This window comes from Liolophura sinensis, chromosome 11 (assembly GCF_032854445.1).
Source record: "Liolophura sinensis isolate JHLJ2023 chromosome 11, CUHK_Ljap_v2, whole genome shotgun sequence".
NCBI lineage: Eukaryota > Metazoa > Mollusca > Polyplacophora > Chitonida > Chitonidae > Liolophura > Liolophura sinensis.
The window spans coordinates 4591606-4606661 of NC_088305.1; the positions used below are offsets into that span (position 1 = coordinate 4591606).

The window sequence follows — 15056 nt, forward strand, 5'->3', positions numbered from 1 at the left end:
ATAAATCATACTGCATCAGGTTCCATGGTGAATGGTCAGCAGTCTGGACCTGAAGTCCAACGATCCGAGTTCAAATCTCGGTGGAACCTTTGCTTCTTTCAATTTAACTTTTTACCTAAACCTTTCGCACATCCCCGAATACAGTGTTAGTATGGTCTGGCGGTTGATTTTAGCATGTTGTCAAATTACATTTGTTTTCCACTATTCGGTTTCTTTCTCGCCTCTTTTCTTTATGTTATCAACACTGACCACATAATGAACTTTTTTTTTTGTATAATTTTTTTTTTATCTTCCAACGGGCGCTTAATTGTCTGGGTCGCAAGAATGTTTAAAGATTTTATTACGACAAACATTAATAGCCCACCTCCTCATGATTACATCACACTCGAAGGGAGAAAGGGTGAAAGGACACACCTTTCCATTTTTTTTTCTATTTTTGCAATATGGCAACTATTATACTGGAGAAATTTCAGAAAATGTCATGCCATGCAAAGTCTAAAGCTTTTGTACATCCCTTAAGACATTGTCAGCATGGTTTCGCGTTTGATTCTAGCATGTTGTCAAACTAAACCTGTTTTTAATTATTTGGGCTATTTCTTGCTTCTTTTCTTTATATTATCAACATTGACCAGGTGTAGCAATTATTTTTTGATGAAGCTTTCAGCGATCCGAGTTTAAATCTCGGTGGAACATAATTTATTGTTTTTAAACAACCGAATGAGACTTTGAAATTGTGCTAGTGAATTTCTGATGTTTTCAAATCTCGGTGGAACCTTTGCTTCTTTCAATTTTACTTTTTACCTAAACCTTTTGCACATCCCGAAGACAGTGTTAGCATGGTCTGGCGGTTGATTTTAGCATGTTGTCAAATTACATTTGTTTTCAACTATTCAGGTTTTTTCTCGCCTCTTTTCTTTATACATGTATATAGGGTTGTGTAGACAACTTACATGATTCAGTCGTCTTGTCAGTGCACTGAACGATAATAAGTGTATCAAGCACAGCTTATCCAAAATACGACATGAATTAGTAAGTATTATGACGTAAATCTTCAGATGGAGACATTTTATCACATTGTCTAACAAGAACTATCTCAACATGACGTGTATATAGCTTCTCTCGCGGGTGTCTCAGCAATCGGAAGAAAACTATCTGAACATGATGGCTATATGGCCACTCTTGCGGGTGTCTCAGCAACCGAAAAAAAAACTATTCAAACATGATTGCTACGTAACCAACCTGTGCTTGGGCAATGGGAAGAAAACTAAGAAAACTATTTTAATATAACGGCTAAATAAGTTTAATAAGCTGGTGTTAAATAAGTTGCCTATATACTACATGATAATAATCTATAGGTGGAAACAATCATTCATATCCATGCAGTCAACCAACAAGCACGCACCAGGTCAATAATCGCAAGGCCATTTCCACCCAAAAGATGGATAACACAAACCACCGGACAACTAAGAAAGTATATATAAAGTACGAAAATAGGACGCAATCATGCAAAGAGAAGCAGTCAACCGTTTTCCACGCTGTTGGAAAGGCGCAAAGTATTTTCTAGTCGACTGAGGGAAATTAGTATTCAAATCGTGTACCATGCTAGAATATCAGTTGTCGATAACAAAATATGTCTCTCAGTTGCGCTTTGATTGCAGCTGTTGCAACACCATGAATATCCTGCCTCTAGCTCCGGGTTAAGCGGAATGAAAGACAATCATCAAGCAGAGCGCCAGATATTCTGGATGCTCTGTCCATATTTACTTCCAACAGAATTATACTCATTTCATATCTTAAGAAATTTGGAGAGAAGGAGTTTGATTGAAAAACCTTGACACACTGTTTTTTTTTTAGTAATAACTTGTGACGTTGATTGACATCGTCCCACAGCACGCAGGATCTAACAAATGCTACAAGGCGGGATATGTTCACGTCCTACGAAGGTCCCTTCGATATAGTGCTGTCCAAGTAAAGGATGATTTACAATGTCAAAATTGAAGCTATCCCTCTTGTGGTAAAGTCTGCAGGAGAGTAAACCGCTTTGGTTTTATAGAAATATTGGTCCAGATAAGATGTACCATCTGAAGAGTCTGTGGTTTCCTTTAAATCCTGCAAAGGTGCATAAATATCTTTTACAGCCTTTGTTATATATGGATTGTTTAAAGCCAGCATGTCATCAATACACAATTTAGTGAATGAGAAAGATCGGGCCTGGTGAGGATTATTATGAGGATTAATAATTCTCCATACAGTCGTATTTATATGAGAATGGGTATAGGTTAGTAAAAAGGATTTCACAATTTGTTCCCACCGGAATACCTATACACTGTTGATAAATGGTTTTCCTGAATTTCATGTAGATGTTATTATTGAGAAATCCAGGCAACACAATGAAGATGGAAACATTCCATGAATGGTCACCTTGGTATGCAGCGGAACTGAAGAAGGCCTTGTTGCTTTTAATGTTAATATAGCGGTGACCTCTCCTGTTAAACACCGAATTAATTAGTGATGACATTCTATCGATTAAATCCATGTGATGAATCGTAGTGTAGAGAGTGGGGAAATCCCAAGTAGATCTGTCCTTATACAGTATGTGTGTTAGAGGGCCTAGTTCTTCAGTGAGAAATTTAGAGAGCTAAATGTCCACATACTGTTGACGCCTGAATTTTTTTTTCAATTCAACAACAGTACTTGTTCACAATAACGCAGGAAGAGTAACGTATTTTGTGTGAAGGTTATTAAATACCTTTCACACAGTAGGATCATTCAGGTATTGTTTGACTGTTACATGAGAATTTTTTGTTCCAGTTGAGAGAAAACAGAAATGTCATCATGACCATAGTCAAATGCAGTGAATCTTACACTAAGCGGTTAAGCTGACAGTCCTGTAAGAGATTCCCCAACCGAAAAGTGACAAGAAAGCCGATGCATGCTGTTTACATGAGAATCCCGACTTCTGAGCCAGAGGCTTGTCTTTGCATTGGAGTACATTTCAAGCTGTTTATTGTAAGAAGAAACTTTATTTTGGAAGAAAACTATGCGTGAGTACTGTGTAAAACACCAATCTCAGGAATTGGGTTTGAAGTCCAGTAATGTTCCTTTGTTTGCACATCAGGGTCAGATAGAGATATCCCTTGGCGTCTGAAGTTTGCTAGTGGCAATCTAAGCGAAATTTTTCAAGGCTTAGTGGCGCCCACTTGAAGTTTTACGCACGATGGGTGTCATGTTCAAAGATTGTATAATCTTTCTCTGATACCTATATATCCTGCATAACAATAAAATAAGCACGGTTTTATACTTTTGTCACCTTTTCAGGCTAACTAAATTAAGAAACTTAGAGTTACTTCAGATACAGATAATCGGAGAGGAAAACTGAAATCTTTGGGAGCCAGTTAATTCATGACCTGTTCAATATAAGCCAGCTTGTGTTGTGTATTTGTTTTGATTTAAAACTGAAACAATGTTGTCATGAATACCGCCAAAGTATTCTCGTTGTACCATTAAGTATTTCCATAAATACAAACGAGTTTTTAACCGTAGATTGAACTAAAGAGCTGACAATCCGATCAGGCACTCCTCTACCCCAAGGTCACAGGAAAGCCAATGACGATGTTCTTGTAAGCGCCTTTCATCAGAATTTAGTTACATGTTTCCTTCCCAAATGTTACAAATTCTACCGACCCCATTGCTTATACTTTATTTCTGTATCTCCTAATGCCCACAGTATGTTCTCAACGAAAAACAATTCTAAAATTCTTAGCCTTGTGAACACGATTCAGTGTCTGAGAAAAACTGCTCCCTAAATCATGCTAGCCCAACCGATTTATCATAAACAAGTCGCATCGTTAATACGTAAGTGAATAATAAGTTTGATAAGAACAATTCAGCACAGTTTTCGAGTGATGGCAGTATTGAATAAAAGGTTTAAACAGCAGTACTGCAGTCATGTCGCGGCGGCAATGACGATGGAAAAACTCAACTAATGTTCTAGGCGAGTAAATGAAATCGGGATTGAACACGTGAACCTTGCCAGTTTATAACTTGTCGTCAATCAAAACTTACATCTCAGATGCGCTTAATTGCAACTGTTCATACAGTCAACGTGGAGATCAAAGCCGCGTATTAACATTTTACCACTTTACAAAGGTGGGTTTTAATTGGACAAAATCAAACCTAACCATCACCTTTGGCGTCACCTTTGGACTTGGTGCTCAATCCAAACAAGTAAAGGCTGGGGTCGAGTTCGCAACTTAACTAGCCGACAGCTTGTCAGGACGAGATTATCGAGTGTGTCAGAATTTCAGAATAACATCTTTCCAGGTGCAAAGTAGATACTTTGTGTAAATGAGTTAAATGGTAGTGAGATCTGGAACATATTTTATGTGTTGCCGTAATAACATCCCAGTAGGATGTCTGCTGATAGATCTGCCGAATTGTATTCTTACTCTTCCAAATCTGTAACACTGAATTATTTAGTGTGTACTTAATTGTTGGTTCTACGCCATACTCAAGAATATATCACTTCTTCGCTAGCACTATGGTGAGAGAAAACTATCGGTCGAAACAGACATATTTATAGCAGCTGTCAACCAATAAGGACGTAACAGGTCAAGAATCGCGAAGTCAGTTCCTAAAACGACGTTTGACACATAAAAGCAAAAAAAAAATAGAAAAGTATATCAAGTACTAAAAATAGGAAGAAATCATGCAAAGAGAAGCAGTCACCATTCTTACTGATATTGGAAAGACGCAAGGTATGTTCTAGTCGATTGAAAGGAATTAGTATTCAAATCGTGTGCCACGCTACAACATCAATTGTCGATGATAAAATACGTATCTGGGTTGCGCTTTGATTGAAACATATATCCTCAGAAGCAATCTGATGCAACACGATGAATTTATTGCCCCTACCCGCGAGTTAGGCGGAATGGGATACAATGAGATACGCCAGATATCCTGGACGCTCTGTCCATGTTTACTTACAAGAGAATTATATTTATAGTACATCTTGATAAAGCTAGAGTGAAGGCGTTTAGTGGAATAACCTTGACGCACTAGTTTTTGCAGTAATGCCTTTATAGAAATCGTCACATAACACGCAGGGTCTAAATGCTACAAGGCGAGATATGTACGCTCCATATGCATATACCTTTCGGTAAATTGCTGTCCAAGTAAGGATAATTTAATGTCAAAATTGAAACTATCCCTCTCAGAGAGGAAACCGATTTGGTCTTCGCACAAATAAAGGCCCGGATAAGAAATACCATCTGGAGACTCTGTGATTTCCTATAAATCCAGTCAAGATGCTTAAATGTCTTTCGTAGCCTTTGTTATATATGGATTGCTTAAAGTAAGCAGATGATCAATATACCGTTTAAGGAATGAGAAAGCTCGAGCCTGGTGAAGATAACTCTGTAACAATTTCTGCATACAGTCGTATTTACATGTGAGCAGGCATAGTTCGGCCAAAAAGCCCTTGGGAACCGACGACCATCCGGTGTTGCAGACAGGGCCTCCCACGTGAGGCTGGAGAGGAAGCCAACATGATTTGGACTTGATCTCTTAGAGAACAAATTTGTGCGAGGCTCCTGCGTCATTGCGCTGCTCTGGCACACTAGCCATCGCCCACGGACTTATCTCCATTAGGTAACAAAGGGATAATACACCGATAGTTTAGGACAATAAATTGCTACATTTTGACAGCGATAAGAACAAATTATCCCTTCTTTAACAGTATCGTGTCTATTCAAGTGATTATTCCTAAGGGTTTGGTTTAACAATGATGGAAGTCTGTGGTAGCATAGATCCAGGCATAAAAGCATTGGAGGATTACATTTCGTGACAATTCTATCCCTTTAATCGTCATAGCGCAGCTCTCTGGGGATTTTCCGCCACCCTACCTTTCATAAACGATCGAGTGTACACATTAGTGTCTCTTTTATAGTCTATTGCCATTGCTTCTATTGATAGGCGGTAATTTGACGCTGATTAGACAACAATTTGGACGATAATGAAATCTTAATTATCGTCCGACGGGAGCAATTCGGATGTGGAAACGGGGACAGAACGTCTGCTGTTTGCCTTTAAATTAAAGAATAAATTGCAGTTTTCTACCCATAAGGAAAGAAACAAACAATATAAGATATAAAGGGCATTGTCGGTGTCCCTGTTCTCCCTACGTACGGATTTAGGACATATTATTTTCTGCCCAGATGTATTCTCTAGTACGCATTTTCAAAACTACAAAACTTAAAAACTGTTTCAAATTCAACAATGTTTCCTTAGTCCCATGTTGTAAAAATGTTTAGTTTCCCCCGGACTCTGCCCGGTTTCCTCCCAACATAATGCTGGTAGACGTCGTACAAGTGAAATATTCTTGTGTACGGCGTAAAACACCTGTTAAATAAATAAAAATGTTTAGCATTTAAAATTATTTACATTCCTCTGGTCTATTGGTTCACCAATTGGTCGTGAGCTTGAATCATTCTCAAATTTGCAAAGATGAGAAAGAAATCATCAGCTCATACAACAAGACAAAACTGAGATGGTGCAATGCTGTAGAGGAAAATTTAACATTTCTAGTATATATATGGGTGTCACTGACTTTCATTTAACAACATAAAATGTACCTTTAGTTCTGTATACGATATTTACAGCTAATTCAAAATGCCTTATCTCCATTTTGAAATATTAACTAAATGGGACATCCAGCATGTCAAAGACCAAATACCCAAGAGACTATTATCACATATACTCTGTTTAGTCTACGTTTAGGATGCTATGTGTTTCATCTCTCTCTACATTATCTGAAAGGAAAGCTTTAATGGAGCTTTTGCATTTTGGAAAATTTACTCGTTAAACAGTTGTTTCAACTGTTAGCATTTTCTTTTGGTAGCCATACCTCCTCAGGTGTTACTGGAATAGACGGGCAATGGAGTTTAGAATTCAATCATCTGATGACATGTCCAGTTTAAGCTGCTTCCTTGTACAGTTCTGTGATGGCTTATTTCTTGTGAACGTTTGTTTTACTTTAACAAAAGAAACAGTACCTTTATGAATATGACCAAATGTTTATTCTGTCCCGAGTGCATTTTTTCCATGGACAGAAACACGTTTTTGACCATAAGCTGGGAATCTGACAGTCCCATTATGTATTTCCATTGGGTGAGATGGTCGAAAAGCCGATGACTGCTGTTTTTGGCAACAGTTCTAATCCACAGGAAATAATTCAAACGTTCTGTTATTCCCATTGCAACAAAACGTCTTGCTCGGAATCTGGTTATATATTGTTTCTGTATCTACTATTTCCACTTATAATCTCAGCGTTGTGACATTTGAATTTTGACAGTCGAGCATAAAAATACATATCATCAACAATATCCGTGAAGACACTTGGGAAATTTGTTTATTGTGTTTACAACGACGCTCTGGAAATGCGCTGTAATGCTCAATCTAATATATATAGAACATTTGTCATGATATAAGTCGACGCTGTTGCTCACTTTGGACTGACGGGGAATTCTTCTTCTGAGTAAAATGACTTTTGTATGGAAACATTATACAACGATTACCAACTTTATTTCCCATTGACTGTTACGATAACTAGGTAATGGACAAGCTATAACACATTATTGATGATATATAGGCTAGTTGCATTGCTAGATCACTGCATAAAGAATTAATGCTTGGCGAACATTTTAGCAGAGGCATCGCATGCAATGGTGTCACATACAAACATAACATATTTCTTTATATTAAATCGCTCTAAATTTGAGGAGAACAGTAGCTGACCAAATTTCAACTGTGAATTTGGCCGTTTATTACATGTATATCAGTCAACCACCCATGTCTCTAATGACTGAAAGTATAATGGAATTGGACGTGTTTAAATCTTGGAATGTTCCTGAATTTATTTTAGGTATGAATGGTGTTGGACATACTTTCCATCATTTATCTACCGTTTTTTTTCTCTTGGTATTGGTGAAACACATGCATAGTTAACTGCAACATAAATTTCCTGCTTTTTTGCAATTCTCAACAGCAGTTCTGTCGTTTGTTTCAGATTTTTTAATTGCAAAGCACCAAATCATCGATTGTGTATACTTTGTGGCAAACATATCCTTCCTAGAGACGTTAGGCAGCCAGTGCAGTGCAGCTTCTTTGTCGTTCCCATAGGGCTCAGATTGGTGTAGAGCACAGATTAACCTTACTTGCAAGAGACGAAACACGATGAAACCATTTGCATTGGCATAGTGTGTTTTCTACATCGATATAAAAAACGAACCAATTTCCGATTCCGAGCTTTTAAAACGCGGTGCCAAACTGATTGATTGTCCGTTTACCTCACGGAAAAACAGGGTTACTATGGAAATAAGTACTCTTTCGATCTTTTTTTTTTTTTGACTTTCTCTTATTCTGCAGTCGTGTCAAATTAATGTATTGGAATTGTTGGACGGGCATGTTTTTTTCCCTCTGCCTGGAGATTTAGCTCAGCTTACAGTTAAACGTCTTCTGTGCGGTCTAATCCTATGGGATAATCCAAGCACCGTGTGTTGGCCTTTGAACTAGACGGGTGTTAGGCATTGCTATTCTGTGCGTGCCTACCTTGGATCCTGTCCACACGTCCGTCTGTTTATTGTATACTGATTATCCTGCGCTAATCCTGTAATGAATGCATTTGAGATATAAAACTAGGGCCCGTATTTTAACCGTCTTAAGACTTACATGTACGTCAAAAATTCTGAGTTAGAAATGAAATACTCTAGAAAGTTTAAAAGTACTTAGCCCGATGTTCCTGCTCTGAGTTTGTCATTTTAAGCATTTGCAATGAAAGAGTCAAATTGCTGACAAACATGGTCACTGGTTTGAGTTGGTGGTATAGGGATTGAAACCCTCAAGATTTAGCATGGTGACGTGCAAACAGAGGTGGAACCCCAAGACAATCACTGTTTAATATCTTTATAACTTCTTAAAGTGTTCTGGAATAATTTCCTGCACTGCTACAGTTTTGTTACAGATCTATGTTTTCACTTTCCAAAATTAACATTTAATGTGATTTGAAAGATCAGAAACCGAGTCTTGGTAAAGATACAATTTCTACAGTATTTTAAATAATATGTACAAACTCTAAGAAGCTTATCTGGTACATTTATAAACACTGAGATTTGTTCATGTCAACATGATTTTTTCCGACATAATGAATACTTAATACAGTCCTGGAAAAAAGTTTGGAATATTGGTGAATTTCACACCATCTCCACGAAGAGCGTGGTTCGCTGCGTTCAGGTCAATAATCTGTCGATTGGTGTCACTTGGACTAGTCTCTGTGATGCATTATTAATAGTTTCCTCAAACGAAAACATTTCTAAATGTTACAGGAGACGAATTTTTCACGATATTCCGAAAGCGCCCCAAACAAGTGCAGAAATTCAGTGAAACACATGTATTTTATTACGAGCTGTAACTTTTATTCGATTGGAAATATGTCTACAATACTTGGTAAGTTAAATATGCAAAACACTAACAATACAGAAAATTAATTTAGTACTTGGTGTGCCCACCCCTCGCATTGTACAATGCGCGCACACGTCTTGCCATACTGGCGGGGGGGGGGGGGGGGCTCCGTGGCTCAGTCGGTTAGCGCGCTAGCGCAGCGTAATGACCCAGGAGCCTCTCACCAATGCGGTCGCTGTGAGTTCAAGTCCAGCTCATGCTGGCTTCCTCTCCGGCCGTAAGTGGGAAGGTCTGCCAGCAACCTGCGGATGGTCGTGGGTTTCCCCCGGACTCTGCCCGGTTTCCGCCCACCATAATGCTGGCCGCCGTCGTATAAGTGAAATATTCTTGAGTACGGCGTAAAACACCAATCAAAAAAAAAAAGAAAAAAAAATCTTGGCATCCTGGCAACTAAGGAAGTCAAAGTTTGTTCCGGTATATCTCCGGTATATCTCTCCAGCAAGTGAGCACAGCACGAGTTAGTGCTCGTTAGGTGAAATGGCTGGCCACTGCATGTGCTCAACACCCTCCTGTTCCAGAAAATTCCGTATCAGTTCGGTCCGGTACGGCGTGGCGTTGTCGTCCTTATACACAAAGTTTACCCTGAATTGTTGCCGAGCAAATGGGAGCATTATCGTTTCCAGAATCCGTTGATATTGGTGCTGGTTCATGTGTCCATTTACCAGTGCTATGAAAAGCACCCCGGGCGGTGACCCCACCGCCCCCGCCTTGGACTCTGGGCATGATGCAATCTTCGTTCAGAGCCTCGTGAGCCTGACGACGCACCATCACACGGCCATCTTCCCGGTAGACGACAAAACGAGACTCATCACTGAATATCACGTGTCGCCAGTGTCCCACCTGCCAGTTCAGGTGTTCCCGCGCCCAGGATAAGCGTGCCTGGCGGTGTCGACGCTGTAGCAAAGGCTTCCTCTTAGGCCTCCCTACCAAATACCCAGCAGTCAACAGTCTGGATCGCACTAAGCGGCTTGACACAGGAGTATTGGTAAATCTCATCCAGTCAGCGCGTATCTGGTTGGAACTCTTCGTACGGCCATTGCGGCAAAGTCTCACCAGATACCGGTCCTCTCTCTCGGTGGTCTTTCGTGGCCGACCAGACCTCGGTCTAGGCGTCGGCACACCCGTCTGTCGGTGTCGCTTAAAGATCTTGGAGACGGCTCCCTGAGTGACACCAAGAGCTGCTGCATGACTTTTTCACTGAGAAATGGCTGGTCATGCTTTGCCCAACTGTAATTTTGCTCAGGTGACACAAGCAATAATAGTGTGTATGAGCTGAAAGGGGCCATAATCCACTACATTTTCCACCCAAACAAGAATGTGTGCATTCAATGTAAGGCGCACAAAAGTATGTTTCTGGTAAATGCTGTCATCAGTGAAAACAATATTCCAAACTTTTTTCCAGGACTGTATTATCAACACTGACCACATAATCAATTTTTTTTGTATAATTTTTCTTTTATCTTCTAACCGGCGCTTAATTGTCTGGGTCGCAAGAATGTTTAAAGATTTTATTACGACAAACATTAATAGGCCACCTCCTCATGATTACATCACACCCGAAGGGAGAAAGGGTGAAAGGACACCTCTTTCCATTTTTTTTATTTATTTTTGCAATATGGCAACTATTATACTGGGGAAATTTCTGAAAATGTCATGCCATGCAAAGCCTAAAGCTTTTGCACATCCCTTAAGACATTGTCAGCATGGTTTCGCGTTTGATTCTAGCATGTTGTCAAACTACACCTGTTTTTAATTATTTGGGCTATTTCTTGCTTCTTTTCTTTATATTATCAACATTGACCAGGTGTAGCAATTATTTTTTGATGAAGCTTTCAGTTTGTCAACAAGAAGGCGTATACTATACCGGGCGCATAAGTTTCAAACATTTTATTACGACAAACAATTTTAATTTAAGATCACCTCTTAAAGATTATTTAAATCCGTAAGGAGAAAGGGTGAAAAGACATGCCGGTCAGCAGTAAACTGCTTTAGACAGAGGCGTTCATTGCTAGAGACATTAGTTTGCCAAATGGCGTTCACCTGGTTCCATGGTGTAATGGTTAGCACTCTGGACTCTGAATCCAGCGATCCGAGTTCAAATCTCGGTGGAACCTAATTTAATGTTTTTAAACAACTGAGTGAGACTTTTGAAATTGTGCTAGTGAATTTCTGATGTTTTCCTGCTTTATGACTGCATGGTGGTGTTAGTTGCAAAATGTTATATGCAATATGCAATATGCCGTCGTATAAGTGAAATATTCTTGAGTACGGCGTAAAACACCAATCAAATAAAAAAATAAATAAATCATACTGCATCAGGTTCCATGGTGAATGGTTAGCACTCTGGACTTTGAATCCAGCGATCCGAGTTCAAATCTCGGTGGAACCTTTGCTTCTTTCAATTCAACTTTTTACCTAAACCTTTTGCACATCCCCGAAGACAGTGTTAGCATGGTCTGGCGGTTGATTTTAGCATGTTGTCAAATTACATTTGTTTTCCACTATTCGGTTTCTTTCTCACCTCTTTTCTTTATGTTATCAACACAGACCAGATAATGAATTTTTTTTTGTATAATTTGTTTTTCATCTTCCAACGGGCGCTTAATTGTCTGGGTCGCAAGAATGTTTAAAGATTTTATTACGACAAACATTAATAGCCCACCTCCTCATGATTACATCGCACTCGAAGGGAGAAAGGGTGAAAGGACACACCTTTCAATTTTTTTTCTATTTTTGCAATATGGCAACTATTATACTGGGGAAATTTCAGAAAATGTCATGCCATGCAAAGCCGATAAGCTTTGGCTTTTGTACATCCCTTAAGACATTGTCAGCATGGTTTCGCGTTTGATTCTAGCATGTTGTCAAACTACACCTGTTTTTAATTATTTGGGCTATTTCTTGCTTCTTTTCTTTATATTATCAACATTGACCAGGTGTAGCAATTATTTTTTGATGAAGCTTTCAGTTTGTCAACAAGAAGGCGTATACTATACAGGGTGGCATAAGTTTCAAACATTTTATTATGACAAACAATTTAAGATCACCTCTTAAAGATTATTTAAATCCGTAAGGAGAAAGGGTGAAAAGACATGCCGGTCAGCAGTAAACTGCTTTAGACAGAGGCGTTCATTGCTAGAGACATTAGTTTGCCAACTATTATTCATCTGGTTCCATGGTGTAATGGTTAGCACTCTGGACTCTGAATCCAGCGATCCGAGTTCAAATCTCGGTGGAACCTAATTTATTGTTTTTAAACAACTGAGTGAGACTTTTGAAATTGTGCTAGTGAATTTCTGATGTTTTCCTGCTTTATGACTGCATGGTGGTGTTAGTTGCAAAATGTTATATGCAATATGCCGTCGTATAAGTGAAATATTCTTGAGTACGGCGTAAAACACCAATCAAATAAAAAAATAAATAAATCATACTGCATCAGGTTCCATGGTGAATGGTTAGCACTCTGGACTTTAAGTCCAGCGATCCGAGTTCAAATCTCGGTGGAACCTTTGCTTCTTTCAATTCAACTTTTTACCTAAACCTTTTGCACATCCCCGAAGACAGTGTTAGCATGGTCTGGCGGTTGATTTTAGCATGTTGTCAAATTACATTTGTTTTCAACTATTCAGGTTTTTTCTCGCCTCTTTTCTTTATACATGTATTATCAACACTGACCACATAATCAATTTTTTTTGTATAATTTTTCTTTCATCTTCTAACCGGCGCTTAATTGTCTGGGTCGCAAGAATGTTTAAAGATTTTATTACGACAAACATTAATAGGCCACCGCCTCATGATTACATCACACCCGAAGGGAGAAAGGGTGAAAGGACACCTCTTTCCATTTTTTTTATTTATTTTTTCAATATGGCAACTATTATACTGGGGAAATTTCTGAAAATGTCATGCCATGCAAAGCCTAAAGCTTTTGCACATCAATTAAGACAATGTCAGCATGGTTTTGAGTTTGATTCTAGCATGTTGTCAAACTTCACCTGTTTTTAATTATTTGGGCTATTTCTTGCTTCTTTTCTTTATATTATCAACATTGACCAGGTGTAGCAATTATTTTTTGATGAAGCTTTCAGTTTGTCAACAAGAAGGCGTATACTATACCGGGCGCATAAGTTTCAAACATTTTATTACGACAAACAATTTAAGATCACCTCTTAAAGATTATTTAAATCCGTAAGGAGAAAGGGTGAAAAGACATGCCGGTCAGCAGTAAACTGCTTTAGACAGAGGCGTTCATTGCTAGAGACATTAGTTTGCCAAATGGCGTTCACCTGGTTCCATGGTGTAATGGTTAGCACTCTGGACTCTGAATCCAGCGATCCGAGTTCAAATCTCGGTGGAACCTTTGCTTCTTTTTAATTTTACTTTTTACGTAAACCTTTTGCATATCCCCGAAGACAGTGTTATCATGGTCTGGCGGTTGATTTTAGCATGTTGTCAAATTACATTTGTTTTCAACTATTCAGGTTTTTTCTCGCCTCTTTTCTTTATACATGTATTATCAACACTGACCACATAATCAATTTTTTTTTGTATAATTTTTCTTTTATCTTCTAACCGGCGCTTAATTGTCTGGGTCGCAAGAATGTTTAAAGATTTTATTACGACAAACATTAATAGGCCACCGCCTCATGATTACATCACACCCGAAGGGAGAAAGGGTGAAAGGACACCTCTTTCCGTTTTTTTTATTTATTTTTGCAATATGGCAACTATTATACTGGGGAAATTTCTGAAAATGTCATGTCATGCAAAGCCTAAAGCTTTTGCACATCCCTTAAGACATTGTCAGCATGGTTTCGCGTATGATTCTAGCATGTTGTCAAACTACACCTGTTTTTAATTATTTGGGTTATTTCTTGCTTCTTTTCTTTATATTATCAACATTGACCAGGTGTAGCAATTATTTTTTGATGAAGCTTTCAGTTTGTCAACAAGAAGGCGTATACTATACCGGGCGCATAAGTTTCAAACATTTTATTACGACAAACAATTTAAGATCACCTCTTAAAGATTATTTAAATCCGTAAGGAGAAAGGGTGAAAAGACATGCCGGTCAGCAGTAAACTGCTTTAGACAGAGGCGTTCATTGCTAGAGACATTAGTTTGCCAAATGGCGTTCACCAGGTTCCATGGTGTAATGGTTACCACTCTGGACTCTGAATCCAGCGATCCGAGTTCAAATCTCGGTGGAACCTAATTTAATGTTTTTAAACAACTGAGTGAGACTTTTGAAATTGTGCTAGTAAATTTCTGATGTTTTCCTGCTTTATGACTGCAAGGTGGTGTTAGTTGCAAAATGTTATATGCAATATGCAATATGCCGTCGTATAAGTGAAATATTCTTGAGTACGGCGTAAAACACCAATCAAATAAAAAAATAAATAAATCATACTGCATCAGGTTCCATGGTGAATGGTTAGCAGTCTGGACTTTAAGTCCAGCGATCCGAGTTCAAATCTCGGTGGAACCTTTGCTTCTTTCAATTTAACTTTTTACCTAAACCTTTTGCACATCCCCGAAGA

At 38.7% G+C, this 15056-nt stretch overlaps 4 non-coding genes across 4 annotated transcripts; all 4 read left to right on the forward strand.

Moving 5' to 3' along the window:
- The first annotated feature begins 11558 nt into the window (after positions 1 to 11558).
- Trnaq-cug (transfer RNA glutamine (anticodon CUG)) lies at positions 11559 to 11630 on the forward strand. The gene has a single exon. It is a non-coding gene; the product is annotated as a tRNA-Gln (tRNA).
- A 1055-nt stretch (positions 11631 to 12685) lies between these two features.
- Positions 12686 to 12757, forward strand: Trnaq-cug (transfer RNA glutamine (anticodon CUG)). The gene has a single exon. It is a non-coding gene; the product is annotated as a tRNA-Gln (tRNA).
- Positions 12758 to 13804: 1047 nt separating this feature from the next.
- Trnaq-cug (transfer RNA glutamine (anticodon CUG)) lies at positions 13805 to 13876 on the forward strand. The gene has a single exon. It is a non-coding gene; the product is annotated as a tRNA-Gln (tRNA).
- Positions 13877 to 14657: 781 nt separating this feature from the next.
- Trnaq-cug (transfer RNA glutamine (anticodon CUG)) lies at positions 14658 to 14729 on the forward strand. The gene has a single exon. It is a non-coding gene; the product is annotated as a tRNA-Gln (tRNA).
- The last annotated feature ends 327 nt before the right edge of the window (positions 14730 to 15056 follow it).